The sequence below is a fragment of the Drosophila willistoni genome, unplaced genomic scaffold, assembly GCF_018902025.1.
Source record: "Drosophila willistoni isolate 14030-0811.24 unplaced genomic scaffold, UCI_dwil_1.1 Seg701, whole genome shotgun sequence".
Classification (NCBI taxonomy): domain Eukaryota; kingdom Metazoa; phylum Arthropoda; class Insecta; order Diptera; family Drosophilidae; genus Drosophila; species Drosophila willistoni.
In genome coordinates, this window is record NW_025814610.1 from 65,122 (window position 1) to 82,626 (window position 17,505).

The window sequence follows — 17,505 nt, forward strand, 5'->3', positions numbered from 1 at the left end:
AGAGCGCGTACAAACGAGTTTACGCAGTTCCCTTGAGTTCGGATGTGAAAGAGTTATTGGGAATAGGAAGTAAGAAAATCTATACCAAAGGATCTTTTGAGTTAGATACGGCTTTAGATGGTGTTCCTATTAAGATGTGTTTCCATGTAGTGAGAGATAGAGATACATTATATGATGGGGTAATCGGAAATTACGTATTTGAGGTCGTAAATGCTACAATGGGAAAACAAGGATTAGTGTTTTACGGGAATAATCGATCATTTGGAGGAAATCAAGTTATTACTCGTTACGGTAATCCACAAGATCCACCCCCAGTACGCGATGTAAGTCCCATAGAAGAGTTGCAAAACACGTTCGGCCAGATATTGACTACGAGAGTCGAAAACGTCAGAGATAGAGCTTTCCCATTTGAGCATTGAGTTGAAGTCTAAAGTCCTAGAAATCATTTCGGATTATACTCCGGTCAAACCAGCTAACTGTCCAGTGAAAATGAAGATTATACTTACTGATGAAGTACCGGTATATCACAAACCAAGACGCTTATCGTATGAAGATCATAAAAGAGTCGATCAACAGGTCAAAGAGTGGTTAGAAGAAGGAATAATCCGCCATAGTGTATCTGAGTATTCTTCTCCAATTGTATTAGTACCGAAGAAAGATGGAGAAAAGAGATTATGTTGCGATTATAGAAGAGTAAATCAGAAAATTATAAGAGATAATTTTCCGACGGCAGTGATTGATGATGTATTACATAAGCTACAAGAAGGTAGAGTGTTTACAACTCTTGATTTGTGTAATGGCTATTTCCATGTGCCAGTTGAAGAAAACTCAAAGAAACTTACTTCGTTCGTTACTCAAAATGGGCAATTCGAATTCAATTTTGTACCGTTCGGCATTAATAATTCAGCAGCTGTGTTTACTAGATATATTTTTGCATATTGATGTTGTACATGGATGATATTATTATTCCAGCAAAAAATGAGTTTGAGGGTATTGAGAGATTGAAAAGAGTTATAAGTTTGGCAGAAGAGTCGGGATTAAAGATAAAATGGAAAAAATGTCAATTTCTTCAGCGTAAGGTAAATTTTTTGGGATACATCATAGAAAATGGCACCATCAAACCGTCAAAAGAGAAGACAAGTGTCGTTGAGAATTTTCCAGTTCCTCGGGATGTGAAAGGACTCCAACGTTATTTGGGTCTTACTTCATATTTTCGCAGGTTTATGAAGGATTTCGCTACGATAGCTAGGCCGTTGACAAATTTGTTGAGAGCTGACGTACCTTTTAAAATGGGCATAGAAGAGCTAGCTTCTTTTGAACAGTTAAAAGCGGGATTGAGTAATCCACCGGTTTTGCGCCTTTTTAATCCTAGAAGTGTGACAGAAGTTCATTGTGACGCGAGTATGTATGGGTACGGCGCGATTTTACTTCAAAAAGATTCGGAGGATCAACAATACCATCCGGTAGAGTACATGAGCAGACGAACTACCCCAGCTGAGGAAAAATATCACTCGTACGAGTTAGAGGTACTGGCTATAATTCAAGCATTAAAGAAGTGAAGAATATATGTGATGGGCATCAAGATAAAGATAGTAACCGATTGTAATGCTTTTGCGATGACGATAAAGAAACGTGACGTTCCGCTAAGGGTGGCCCGATGGGCTATATTCTTGCAAGATTTTATTTCGAAATTGAGCATAGATCAGGGGTAAAGATGAAACATGTCGACGCATTAAGTAAAGTACATTGCTTACTGTCAGGAGATTCTTTGAAGAGTAAAATACAATTTGCACAGAGAAAAGATGAATGGATCAGCACGATTCTGAAAGTGTTAGAAAAGGGAGCGCACGCCGACTATTACGTGCAGTACGGAATATTGTATAAAAATCCCGTTAAGGAGCTTATTGTAATACCTACTAGCATGGAGCAAGAGATAATATTGGTTGCTCATCGACAAGGGCACTTCGGAGTAAAAAAACGGTTGATCTAGTGGAAAGAGAGTATTACATACCTAGTCTGTGGAGCAAAGTAGAGGTAGTAGTGAGGTCGTGTATGGAATGTATCGTGAGCGAATCGAAACAGGGTCGAAAGGAAGGTTTCTTGAATGTTATTGATAAAGGAGATGAGCCCTTAGTGATTTTTCATGTAGACCATGTCGGGCCGATGGAGTTAACCAAGAAACGATATAACCACATATTGGTATTGGTATGGTTATATCCGACGAAAAGTACAGGTTCGGAAGAGGTTGTTGAGAGATTGCAGAAACAGTCTGAGTTGTTCGGGAATCCAAAGAGGATCGTTAGTGATCGAGGTAGCGCTTTTACGTCTCACATTTTTGAAGAGTATTGCGAGTCGCAAAAGATACAACATTTAGTGATTGCGACAGGAGTTCCGAGAGGAAACGGGCAAGTAGAGCGAGTTAATCGGATTGTTATAGCATTGTTGACGAAACTGTGTGCCAATGATCCCGGAGCATGGTATAAGCACGTAGGTAGGGTGCAACAGTTTATAAACTCGTCACCACCTAGAAGCACGAAAATATCATCCTTTAAGATATTAACTGGTACTGAGATGAGGACTAGCTACGATTTAGAACTAAAGAGTATGTTGGAAGAAGAGTTATTAATTGAGTTACAAAACAATAAGCCCGAAATACGTGACACAGCGAAAAGGAACATAAGTAAAATGCAAGAAGAGAACCGTAAAACGTTTAATAAATGTCGAAAATCTGCAAGTGAATATGAGGTTGACGAGTTGGTGGCTGTCAAGCGGACGCAGTTTGGTTCTGGCCTTAAGCTCAAGGGCAAATATTTGGGACCTTATCGGGTTGTTAGGAAAATGAGGCATGGTCGCTATGCGGTTGAGAAAGTAGGAGATGGAGAAGGTCCGAAAGGTACTACCACCGTGGCAGAGTATATGAAAAAATGGTGTCCATCATTCGGGGCGAATGTGGAGGTCGGATGGCCGAATGTAGGATCGCGGTATGGTAGAGGTGATTTCAAGTGAGAACGGGTATCAATGTAATATCGATTAAAAACGATATACGATGGTGAGGAGTGGTCAGTCAGTCCGAAGAGAGTCAGTCGAATAGAGTGAGACGGTAAAGTTGCGTCTCAAAGTGTCAGCAGTGAAATCAAAAAAATAAAGAGAAACATTGTGAAGTAATTAATAATTTTACTTCTAAGCTAATAAACTAATAATACAAAAGTACAATAAAGCTGATGAAAATAAAACCCAGTGTGTGCGAATTAAATCTCTTCGACTTGTTGAAGGTTGAAAATCCACAGCTTGCGAGGCTCGTCCGGGAAAAAGCTGAATCCCACATATATAACAATAGACGGTAGAAAAAAATATATGAACTCTTCTTAAATTATGTATTCCGATCGGAGATTGAAAATGATTTTTGTATATCTTTATTTATCTGCGTGTATATGTACCATAATATACAGGCGTTGCGTAGTGTATTGTTGGTTTGGGCATACATTGGTTAAAGCAACATCCCAAATGTAAAATGTTGTACCTGCATTTAAGGTTAACGTTTTACATAAATTGATAGTTTAAATTTCAAGTTTTTAAATCAAGTCCAGTATTCAATCACTTATGTTAACTAAGACATTTCGCAGCATTCGTTTGGGTTAAGATTTTATTGAAGGAATTGATATATGCCAGTAAAATGGTGTATTTTTAATTTCTTTCAATAAAATATTATTGACGTAATGAAATAAACAAACAATTTAATAATCAGTCTAAGCGGTGGATCACTCGGCTCATGGGTCGATGAAGAACGCAGCAAACTGTGCGTCATCGTGTGAACTGCATGAACATCGACATTTTGAACGCATATCGCAGTCCATGCTGTTATGGTACTTTAATTAATTTTAGAGTGCGGCTTGGACTACATATGGTTGAGGGTTGTAAGACTATGCTAAATAAGTTGTTTTAATATTTTACGAAATATTAAAGCATATGGTATATTATTGGATATATATGTATATTCATAATATTAATAATAATTGAAACACATTGGCTCACATATGTATGAGAAAAACGAAGATGTATAATTTTCTTTTTCAAATCAAATGATACTGAGGAATGTCTAGCATAAAAAATATTAAATTTTAATCTAGAATTGCCTCTTATTAATGATATGAAATGAAAAAATAATTGTGTCATAATATTATTCTTCACTTAAAGTATACAATGGTTTTAATATATTAAATAATATATTTGTGTGTATATACAATCTCAATTCATATGGGACTACCCCCTTAATTAAAGCATATTAATTAGGGGAGGAAAAGAAACTAACAAGGATTTTCTTAGTAGCGGCGAGCGAAAAGAAAATAGTTCACTAGGTCACTTTGTCTTTATGGCAAATGTGAGATGCAGTGTATGGAGCTTCAATATTCTAGTATGAGAAATTAACGATTTAAGCCCTTCTTAGATGATGCCATTTACCCATAGAGGGTGCCAGGCCCGTATAACGTTAATGATTACTAGATGGTGTTTTTAAAGAGTCGTGTTGCTTGATAGTGCAGCACTAAGTGGGTGGTAAACTCCATCTAAAACTAAATATAACCATGAGACCGATAGTAAACAAGTACCGTGACGGAAAGTTAAAAAGAACTCTGAATAGAGAGTTAAATAGTACGTGAAACTGCTTAGAGGTTAAACCCGATGAACCTGAATATCCATTATGGAAAATTCATCATTAGAGTTTTAATATTTTAATAATATTATAATAATAGTGTGCATTTTTTCCATATAAGGACATTGTAATCTATTAACATAAACCAAATTGATCATAAAATATGACTTATAGTTTATTTAAATTATTTTGCTTGCATTTTAACATAGAATAAATGTCATTAATTTGATAAAGTGTTGGTAGATTTATATGAATACAGTGCGTTAATTTTTCGGAATTATATAATAGCATGATTATTATTGATTTTCTGTGTTTATTATATGCACTTGTATGATTAACAATGCGAAAGAGTCAGGATACCTTCGGGACCCGTCTTGAAACACGGACCAAGGAGTCTAACATATGTGCAAGTTATTGGGATATAAACCTAATAGCATAATTAACTTGACTAATAATGGGATTAGTTTTTTAACTATTTATAGATAATTAACACAATCCCGGGGCGTTCTATATAGTTATGTATAATGATATTTATATTATTTATACCTCTAACTGGAACGTACCTTGAGCATATATGCTGTGACCCGAAAGATGGTGAACTATACTTGATCAGGTTGAAGTCAGGGGAAACCCTGATGGAAGACCGAAACAGTTCTGACGTGCAAATCGATTGTCAGAATTGAGTATAGGGGCGAAAGACCAATCGAACCATCTAGTAGCCAACTTCCTTCCGAAGTTTCCCTCAGGATAGCTGGTGCATTTAAATGTTATATAAAATAATCTTATCGAGTAAAGCGAATGATTAGAGGCCTTAGGGTCGAAACGATCTTAACCTATTCTCAAACTTTAAATGGGTAAGAACCTTAACTTTCTTGATATGAAGTTTAAGGTTATGATATATTGTGCCCAGTGGGCCACTTTTGGTAAGCAGAACTGGCGCTGTGGGATGAACCAAACGTAATGTTACGGTGCCCAAATTAACAACTCATACAGAAACCATGAAAGGAGTTGGTTGCTTAAAACAGCAGGACGGTGATCATGGAAGTCGAAATCCGCTAAGGAGTGTGTAACAACTCACCTGCCGAAGCAACTAGCCCTTAAAATGGATGGCGCTTAAGTTGTATACCTATAAATTACCGCTAAAGTAGATGATTTATATTATTTATAATATAAATTTTGAAACTTTAGTGAGTAGGAAGGTACAATGGTGTGCTTAGAAGTGTTTGGCGTAAGCCTGCATGGAGCCGCCATTGGTACAGATCTTGGTGGTAGTGGCAAATAATCGAATGAGACCTTGGAGGACTGAAGTGGAGAAGGGTTTCGTGTGAACAGTGGTTGATCACGAGTTAGTCGGTCCTAAGTTCAAGGCGAAAGCCGAAAATTTTCAAGTTTTAAAAATGTCAAATGAAATAATAAATAATAAAACACTTCAATAATTTTGAACGAAAGGGAATACGGTTCCAATTCCGTAACCTGTTGAGTATCCGTTTGTTATTAAATATGGGCCTCGTCCTCATCCTGGCAACAGGAACGACCATAAAGAAGCCGTCGAGAGGTATCGGAAGAGTTTTCTTTTCTGTTTTATAGCCCTACTACCATGGAAGTCTTTCGCAGAGAGATATGGTAGATGGGCTAGAAGAGCATGACATATACTTTTGTGTCGATATTTTCTCCTCGGACCTTGAAAATTTATGGTGGGGATACGCAAACTTCTCAACAGGCCGTACCAATATCCGCAGCTGGTCTCCAAGGTGAAGAGTCTCTAGTCGATAGAATAATGTAGGTAAGGAAAGTTGGCAAATTAGTCCCGTAACTTCGGGATGAGGATTGGCTCTGAAGATTGAGATAGTCGGGCTTGATTGGGAAACAATAACATGGTTTATGTGCTCGTTCTGGGTAAACAGAGTTTCTATCATTTATGATAGTTATTTGTTCCCCGGATAGTTAGTTACGTAGCCAATTGTGGAACTTTCTTGCTAAAATTTTTAAGAATACTAATTTTTAATTAGTTCTTTTAAATTATAACGATTATCAATTAACAATCAATTCAGAACTGGCACGGACTTGGGGAATCCGACTGTCTAATTAAAACAAAGGATTGTGATGGCCCTAGCGGGTGATGACACAATGTGATTTCTGCCCAGTGCTCTGAATGTCAAAGTGAAGAAATTCAAGTAAGCGCGGGTCAACGGCGGGAGTAACTATGACTCTCTTTCACATCTTGCAAAAATGCTATCGTACGCACGGGAGGCGGGTAGCTAGACACAACAGCGTAGTAAATGCCGTCAAGCGGGGACTTGAACGGAAAGGCTGCGTTGTCCATGTCGAACCAAGTCTGCAATGCGACTCGGGCTTAAAAATAAACCGGAGGACCTGGTGGGAATCCGACAGAATCACATTTATGTGATAGACGTTCAGATTGTGACAGACGGTCATTCCTTAGATTCCCTATATGTAGTTGCTCGATCAAATTTTATGGGGCTGAATTCACATTGCTATAAGGATTGTCTTCAGCGATGTAAACTCAGGTTTTCCCGCGATCCTAAGCCATTTTATAAATTTGTAAATGTTAAACGTAAGACATCAGTGCACCCGTCTTACTTGTCTTTCGAAAATAATAAAGCTGACAATGATCAGGCAATTGCCGACATGTTTGCTGATTTTTTCAAAACAACTTATTCCTCTTCGATTTATCAAGCAAATCCTCCTTATCCTCATCACTTGCAATCGTCTAATTGCATTTTAGACCCTGTGTTTGATGAAAGTTCGGTTCTTAGCGTGCTCAGTTCCGTCAAACCAATATATGCACCTGGCCCTGATGGAATACCAGGCTGCGTATTAAGGTTTTGCGCGGAGGCCCTATGTAAGCCAATACTTAAGTTGTTTACACTGTCCATCACATCTTCCGCCTTCCCGCCTATCTGGAAGGAATCATATATTATTCCTCTTCATAAAAAGTGGAAGAAGTCCGAAGCCTCCAATTATAGGGGTATTTCTAAATTGTCTGCCATACCCAAAGCATTTGAGAAAATAATAACATCTCAATTGCAGCATTTTTGTAGCTCAATCATTTCGTCATCCCAACATGGGTTTAAAAAACGTAGATCGACAACTACTAACCTATTAGAATTTACATCTCACTCAATCAAAGGGTTCAAGACTACCGTGCAAACTGACGTCATTTATACTGACTTCAGCAAGGCCTTTGACTCTGTTAATCATACTCTGCTTTTATATAAATTAAACGCACTTGGCATCCCCAGCCTTTTGCTAGATTGGATTCTTCAATATCTTTCTAAGCGTACACAAAAGGTCCTCTTTAAGTCTTCATTTTCTAAGACCATCCAAGTGACCTCTGGAGTACCTCAGGGTAGTCATTTGGGTCCATTGCTATTCACTCTTTTTATAAATGATTTTCCATTGGTAGTGTCACATACTCGGGTGCTTATGTACGCGGATGATGTCAAGCTTTACCTCAGTTTTAAAGACATATCGTCTTCTTGCCTACTTCAATCGGATGATTGATTCTTCGGATTAATGATCTTCAGAGTTGGTGTGAAACAAACCTATTAAACCTTAACGGCTCTAAATGTAAAGTTATGTCTTTTTATAGATGCACTCCATACTTAGCAACTTATTATCTTAACGACACTGCCTTAGAGCGGTTAGATATTATCAATGATTTAGGTGTTCTTATGGACCATAAATTGACTTTTAATCCTCATATTTCTGCTACAGTTAGTAAAGCTATGAATGTTCTTGGGTTTGTAAAACGATGGTCAAAAGAGTTTGACGATCCGTACACAACCAAAATTCTGTATACTTCTATAATCCGTCCTATCTTAGAGTACGGATCTCAATATGAGACGCACCAAAGTAAAATTGAATCTGTTCAAAAGCAATTTCTGCTTTTCGATCTTCGCGGTCTAAATTGGGATCGCAATGTCAACTTGCCATCATACTCCAGTAGGCTTCTTTTAATCAATCTTCCTTCTTTAATTAATCGTAGAGTAATGCTTGGTGCTATCTTTATTCATAAACTTTTAATAGGTGAAATAGACTCTCCTAAGCTTTTGAACCAGTTAAACCTATCTGTACCCCGTAGACCTACTAGAAATTTTATTCCTCTATCCTTAAAACACTGTAGTTCTAACTATTCTTTGCATGAACCTTTTCGAGTCCTATGTTCTGACTACAATCTTCTGTATCCCGTAATCAGATCAGAAGCCTCTCTTTCCCTTGTGAAAACTTCTATTTTAGCACATTTAGCTCGTAATTAGCTGTAGTTAATCATATTTTTAATTGTTTGTCCGTTTTATTCGTATTTGTCCACGCTATCGTACCGTCCGATATGCGGCTGCGCCCCACCATCGGTCGGGCGGGAGGTGGACAGCGCACTGCTTGGGCTCGCGCGAAACAGGCTATGTCCTGGTATCGCATGGGCCACTTGAACGTACTTCGCATTGTACGCGTCAATGTCCAGAAAATATGACATATTAACGTTGAAGTAGAGCAACCTTCAACATGACTGAACAACACTGTTCATCATGAGTAGGTTTTGTGCCACATACTCTCGAAAGGGACCATTTATATATGAAGGTACCACTAAACAATAAATTTTCATATGTATTTTTATAAATACCATCAAATTTCATTATAATAAATAAATAAATAGACATTGCCGATTATAAATGCATAAGACATATGTATTTGAGAAATGTACCGATATTACATATGACTGACCATGCTCAACATCACACCACCTAAGTAGGTTTTGTGCCACATACTCTCGAAATGGACCATTTATATAAATTAAACACTTCCTTCACTCACGGGTTAAAAAAATGAATTTTTATTTATAAAGTCATTTTTATTACAATACAGTATGTTTTAATTATAACTGAAAGATGCTGACTTTGGTGAGCGAATTCGGCGGAGTTTAAGCGAAGTTACCGGTTGGCTTGTACCTAGGCTCAAGACTGATTTGCTATGGTTCGATTATGTTGGATGAAGGCTTGGGTAATCGACGTCGTCGCAGGCGGCGCCGTTGGCTGAGCCCAATAGTCCACTTTAAGTGCGTGGGACCATTCTTTGTTTACACAAGTGTTCAGGACCATTCTTTGTTTATTGCCGAAATTTGTGAAGTGGTTCTGCGTATGCACCGAACCCGACACCATTCTTCTAGGGCCTGGGAAAATGGGGTGCAGGCTTATTGCTTATCCTAGCGATAGGACTGTTACTTGAGATTGGCGATCATGCGACAAATGGGCATGTGACGATTGAGTGGGGTTGACCAATGGGTATTGCATGTGATGATGAAATAGGCTTCTATGTTATGGTATGAGTTGTGATAGAAGTGCTTAACTTATATGAAGGTACCACTCAACAATAAATTTTCATATATATTTTTATAAATACCATCAAATTTCATTATAATAAATAAATAAATAGACATTGCCGATTATAAATGCATAAGACATATGTATTTAAGAATTTTACCAATATTACATATTACTGACCATGCTCGACATCACACCTCCTAAGTAGGTTTTGTGCCACATACTCTCGAAATGGACCATTTATATATGAACGTACCAAATTGACATTGCGATCCTAATTTAGACCGCGAAGAGCGAAAAGCAGAAATTGCTTTTGAACAGATTCAATTTTACTTTGGTGCGTCTCATATTGAGGTGACCATATGCAAGATCCGTACTCTAAGATAGGACTAAAGAAGATTAAAGAAGTATACAGAATTTTGGTTGTGTACGGATCGTCAAACTCTTTTGACCATCGTTTCACAAACCCAAGAACATTCATAGCTTTACTAACTGTAGCAGAAATATGAGGATTAAAAGTCAATTTATGGTCCATAAGAACACCTAAATCATTGATAATATCTAACCGCTCTAAGGCAGTGTCGTTAAGATAATAAGTTGCTAAGTATGGAGTGCATCTATAAAAAGACATAACTTTACATTTAGAGCCGTTAAGGTTTAATAGGTTTGTTTCACACCAACTCTGAAGATCATTAAGATCCGATTGAAGTCGATATGTCTATAAAACTGAGGTAAAGCTTGACATCATCCGCGTACATAAGCACCCGAGTATGTGACACTACCAATGGAAGATCATTTATAAAAAGAGTGAATAGCATTGGACCCAAATGACTACCCTGAGGGACTCCAGAGGTCACTTGGATGGTCTAAGAAAATGAAGACTTAAAGAGGACCTTTTGTGTACGCTTAGAAAGATATTAAAAAATCCAATCTAGCAAAAGGCTGGGGATGCCAAGTGCGTTTAATTTATATAAAAGCAGAGTATGATTAACAGAGTCAAAGGCCTTGCTGAAGTCAGTATAAATGACGTCAGTTTGCACGGCAGTCTTGAACCCTTTGATTGAGTGAGATGTAAATTCTAATAGGTTAGTAGTTGTCGATCTACGTTTTTTAAACACATGTTGGGATGACGAAATGATTGAGGTACAAAAATGCTGCAATTGAGATGTTATTATTTTCTTAAATGCTTTGGGTATGGCAGACAATTTAGAAATACCCCTATAATTGGAGGCTTCGGACTTCTTCCCCTTTTTATGAAGAGGAATAATATATGATTCCTTCCAGATAGGCGGGAAGGCGGAAGATGTGACGGACAGTGTAAACAACTTAAGTATTGGCTTACATAGGGCCTCCGCGCAAAACCCTAATACGCAGCCTGGTATTCCATCAGGGCCAGGTGCATATATTGGTTTGACGGAGCTGAGCACGCTAAGAACCGAACTTTCATCAAACACAGGGTCTAAAATGCAATTAGACGATTGCAAGTGATGAGGATAAGGAGGATTTGCTTGATAAATCGAAGAGGAATAAGTTGTTTTGAAAAAATCAGCAAACATGTCGGCAATTGCCTGATCATTGTCAGCTTTATTATTTTCGAAAGACAAGTAAGACGGGTGCACTGATGTCTTACGCTTAACATTTACAAATTTATAAAATTGCTTAGGATCGCGAGAAAACCTGAGTTTACATCGCTGAAGATAATCCTTATAGCAATGTGAATTCAGCACCATAAAATTTGATCGAGCAACTACATATAGGGAAAAATCCGATGCTTTACCGGATTTTTTAAATCTTTTATAACATCTCGATTTTACGTGAGAACCAAGGAGGTCTATCAGACCATCCTAGAGTCACACGCGGGGCACAAACATCAAAGAACGACTCAAGAGTTTTATAGAAGACAGAAATGGCAGAGTCCATATCCGTGCAAGTATACAGATATGTCCAATCATTAGTTAACAAGAGTTTTTTAAGTTTAGTAAAGTTTGTCTTGCGAAAACATCGGGTTGGAGGCATCGAGTTATTATGTCGAGACATAACACCACAAGGAAGGTCAATGGTTATGTAGGAAATGAAGTGTCAGGCGGGCATAATCATGGCAATCGAGCAGTAGCTAGTGAGCGAGACAGAACGACACGCAGCGGCCGTACCTATCTGGTCGACTCACTCATTGGCAAATAAAGAGAAGCGTTGATTCATAAAGCACTCGCAATCGTACTCTCGCCTCGATCACATCGCGCACCCAAATTATCACTAAGGCCATTTAAATAATATAAAATATACATATGTATTCTTAACACAAAGAAACATTGTTAATAATATAAGACTTAACAAGGAAATCACATCCTTTAATAATATTGTAATAAATAAACCGGGATAAAGTAAATTCCTACAAACTGGGGGCTCAACCGAGATTTCTGGCCCAAGACAATTAGTGAAATTTGTGTGTGTGTGTAAAGTTCGCAAGTGAACAGAAATTTGTTAAAATTGCATGCATTAACGTGTAATACATATACAAACTCAAGGTTGTTGGCGAACGAATTTCACAAGAAGCAACCACTAGAAGTTCAAAAAATAGTTGAAGTTGGTGTGACTGTACGAGAGGCGACGAGTGGACGGTGAGACGGTGAGCGGTCGGACGACGCAAGTAGAGCGTCACTAAGAATTTTGGCGCCGTTTAAAAAAAAAAGTCGGCGACTGAAGTTGAGAGCGGCACGAGAACGGTGGTGACTCGAGAGGAAAAGAGAGAGCAGACACGAAGTTGATGAGAACTAGTGTTTACTGTGGAAGCAGACAGCGGACACAAAGTTGATGATAACCAGTGTCCACTGTGGAAGCAGACAGACGGAGACAGCAGACAGCAGACACGAAGTTGATGATAACCAGTGTTTACTGTGGAAGTAGACAGCAGACACGAAGTTGATGATAACCAGTGTTTACTGTGGAAGCAGACAGACGGAGAGAGCAGACAGCGGACACGAAGTTGATGATAAACAGTGTTTACTGTGGAAGCAGACAGCAGACACGAAGTTGATGATAACCAGTGTTCACTGTGGAAGCAGACAGACAGAGAGAGCAGACAGAGGGCACGAAGTTGATGATAACCAGTGTTCACTGTGGAAGCAGACACACGGAGAGAGCAGACAGAGAGCACAAAGTTGATGATAACTGGTGTTCACTGTGGAAGCGGAAAACCAAAAGAGAGCGGACAACACAAACCGTTACAAGAAGCAGACGACGACGACAAGTCCAAACGAGAAGGCAGCAGACACGAAGTTGAGACAGTTGGTGTGGAAGCAGACAAAGAGACCAAGAGAACGAGTGGAAAACAGCCGAGTGAGTAGCGACAGCAGAGCGAGTGGCAACAGAGAAGCGAACTGAACATCTGAGTGAGTTGCTACAGCGATATTGAGTGGTTCCATAGAGCAGGACGACTATAGTTGGGTGAGCTGTTTAATTATTGTCTTGAGTGTGAGTTACTTTGCTTGCACGACGAAACCAGACCGGTGGCAGAAATATTGACGAAATTGATGCGAGCTGCACAGAGCACATTTCTAAGAATCGTCTGAGTTTAACCATAACCTACCACAATTTGACCTACACTAACATAGTGTGTTAATTTTGCTAAGTCGTAACAAATTTGATTTATTGATACTAACTATACATTAAAATAGCTAACTTGTTAAGCATTATACCTGTAATTGTGTGAAATGGATCGAGGTGATATTCTAACTTTGCGTATTGAAGAGTTGCGCATTAAATTGAGAGAGTTAGGGCTAGAGACTACAGGCCTTAAAGCTGAGCTGCAATCGCGTCTACTCGCTCATTACGATCTAATAGAAACTGAGAATGACGGGCAGGAGGCAGATTTCGCCTCGGCTAGAACAATTCGAGAAGTCCCGAATACAGATGGGCAAAGGTCATGGTTCACACTAAAAGATGTGGAGGGAAGCGTTTCTGAGTTTTGCGGATTAGGTTCGATTGATGTTGTACAATGGACCAGGGAGCTAGAAGAATGCGCTTTAACCGTACAGTGGAGTCAGTTATAGCTTTTTGTGTATGCAAAACAATTGTTAAAGTGAGCTGCATTGTCCTTTATACGTAGTAAGAGAGATATTTGTAGTTGGGAGTCCCTGAAAGTAGCTTTGAAAAACGAATTCAGAGTGAAGGTTTCATCAGCCGAAGTTCATAGAAGACTAAGCAATCGTCAGTTGAAGAGAGGTGAGAATTTGTATGAGTTGTTGTATTCGTTAATGGAAATCGCAAAGCCGATAGATTTGGATGACGAAAGTTTAATTGAGTATTTCGTAGAAGGTATACCAGACATGAGAGCAAATAAGGCATTATTGTATCAAGCCAGAACAGTGGATGCGTTGAAAGTTCAAATAGAGACGTACTTAAAATCCTATGATCCTAGGAAGTCCTCAAAGAAAACAACATTGGAGTTATCTTTTCACAAGCAAGGTAGAGATAATAGAAAGAAGAGTTCGATAACAAAAGGTGATCGCAAATGTTTTAAGTGTGGTGATCCTTCACACATGATGAGAGACTGTAACAAGAAAACGTTTACTTGTTTTAAATGTGGCAAAACAGGCCATCGCTCATTTGAATGTAAGGGAAAAGATACCACCAAAGTTGAAAGTACCAATTTGTAGATGATAAATTAGTAAAAGCATCAGGTAAATTTACTGATTCGGGTTTGGAGTTGAAAGAAGTAACTTATAAGTCGATTAAGTTCAACGGTCTAATTGATACAGAAGCAAATTTGAGCCTCATACGTAAAAGCGTGTTTGTCGAACTTGGAATTAAATCATTAACAGGATATTTGAAGAGCCTTACAGGCATTGGTGGAAGTCATGTGATGACCTTTGGTAGTTTTAGCATAAGTTTCAAGATAGATGGCATTGAGATGGAAGTCGAGTTTCATATCGTTCCTGATGAAGACATGGCATATGAGGCAATTTTGGGTAGAACCATATTAGATCATGTCGATTTGGTTGTTACAAAGAAAGGTACAAAGTTTGTGAGCATCAAAGAAAAGAATCACTATGTAAAACAAATAAATCTTGTGCTGAGTTGTTTAAGGAATTTGAAAGTATGTGTGTGCACAGTGCAGAACAGAATGAAGTGGAAATCAAGAGTGACTTTTCGCATATCAGTACAGAAATCGCTAGTGAAGTCAAGAAGTTGATTAAAAGTTACAAACCTATTAGAAATACAAACACTCCTATCGAAATGAAGATTGTACTAACAGATGAGTTGCCAGTTTATCAGCATCCAAGGCGTCTAGCAGAGTCTGATCAGAAAATTGTTGATAGTACAGTACAAGAATGGTTGGAGGAGAAGATAATAAGGCCAAGTTTTTCCGAATATGCTTCGCCTGTTGTACTTGTAACAAAAAGAATGGGAAAAAGCGTTTGTGCTGCGATTACAGAAAGCTAAATGAGAAAGTGGTCCGAGATAATTTTCCTATGCCACAGATGGATACCGTATTAGAAAAACTTCAAAGTGCGTTAGTTTATACTACTCTAGATCTAACAAACGGGTTTTTCCATGTTCCTGTTGAGGAAAAATCTCAGAAGTACACAGCATTCGTAACTCAGAATGGTCAGTATGAATTCCTATATGTACCATTCGGAATATCCAACTCTCCAGCAGTTTTTACAAGATTTATAATGGCAGTAATGAGAGAATCAGTGAAGAATGGAGATGCAGTGGTGTATATGGACGATATAATATACCAAGTGTTAACGTGAATGATGGTCTAATTAAACTTAAAAGAGTGTTAAAGATAGCTGCGGAAAATGGGTTGAGAATAAACTGGGAAAAATGTCAGATACTGCAGAGTAAAGTAAATTTTTTGGGCTATATAGTTGAAAATGGAAGTATTAAGCCAAGTAAGGAGAAGACTGATGCTGTTTCAAGATTCCCGATCCCACATGACAAGAAGTCAGTTCAACGATTTTTGGGATTAACATCGTATTTCCGTAGATTCATCGAAGGATACGCAGTAACAGCTAAGCCCTTGACTGACATTTTGCGAAAAGACAAAAACTTTGAGTTTAAAGAATTGCAAATGGTAGCTTTTGAGCAATTGAAGTTAGCATTGATCAAAGGTCCCGTTTTAAAGTTATACAATCCTAAGCTAGAGACTGAGATTCACACTGATGCCTTGAAACACGGTTTCGGAGCTGCGCTTTTACAGAAAGATTCAGAAGATGGTTTATTTCATCCGGTACAATATATGAGTCGGAAAACTAAACCTTGTGAAGAGAAGTATGATTCGTATGAACTTGAGGTTTTAGCAGTTATTGGAGCATTAATAAAGTGGCGTGTATATGTGCTAGGATTGAGATTTAAGATTGTTACAGATTGCGTTCACGATGACAATGAAAAAGAAAGAGGTTCCGTTACGTGTAGCACGTTGGGCAATGTACCTACAAGATTTCGACTATCAGATCGAACATCGTTCAGGTTCAAAGATGCGGCATGTGGATGCTTTGAGCCGTTTATCTTGTTTTCTGCTAACCGACACCATAACCCATAAATTGAGGGAAGCACAGTTGTCAGATGATTGGACTAAATTGATCACGAGTTTAGTTCAGGAGAAGGGATATGAAGATTTTTACATTGAAAATGAAATATTGTTAAAGGACCCCAATCAAGAACTTATTGTCGTTCCCTCGCAGATGGAAAAAGAAATAATACAGATTGCACACAAACAAGGAGATTTTGGAGCTAAAAAGACTCAAGATATCGTTGAAAAATCGTATTATATTCCAAAATTGAAAGAAAAGGTAGCCCGTGTTGTTGAGTGTTGCGTGGAATGTCTTATTGTTAATGCCAAAACCGGTAAAAAGGAAGGATATTTGATGCCAATAAGCAAAGGAGATCAGCCATTGACGACATATCACATTGATCACGTTGGCCCGATGGAGGTCACAACAAAGCGTTACAATCATATACTTGTTATTGTTGATGGGTTCTCTAAGTTTGTATGGTTGTATTCGACTCGTGGAACAGAAGTCGATGAAGTACTTAGTTGTCTTGAAAAGCAGGCGATAATTTTTGGTAACCCGGTGAGAATAATTTCTGACAGGGGAGCAGCTTTCACATCCAATGCGTTTAAGGAGTATTGTTTCAGACAGGATATACAGCATTTACTGATAGCAAAAGGTGTACCCCGCGGCAACGGCCAAGTAGAAAGGATGCATAAGATAATAGTTCCAATGATTTCAAAGTTAAGCCAAGAGAATGAGTGAAACTGGTACAAGTATGTTGGTCGTGTGCAACAATTGTTAATAATACTGTTCCAAGAAGTACAAGAGTTACACCTTTTAAGATTTTGACAGGAATAGAGATGCGTAGTCCTGATGATCCCGAAATAAGAAAGCTGAATTTGAATTGAACCGATTCGTTAATAGAAGAATTAGACTGTGGTCGTGATGAGATTAGAGCGGAGGCTCGAAAGAATATTAATGATATACAGCAGGAAATGAAAAGGGCGTTTGACAAAAA

The 17,505-nt window shown here is 38.3% G+C and overlaps 1 pseudogene; it reads left to right on the top strand.

The window, feature by feature from the left end:
* Positions 1-3,742: 3,742 nt before the first annotated feature.
* LOC6644965 lies at positions 3,743-3,915 on the top strand (annotated as a pseudogene).
* The last annotated feature ends 13,590 nt before the right edge of the window (positions 3,916-17,505 follow it).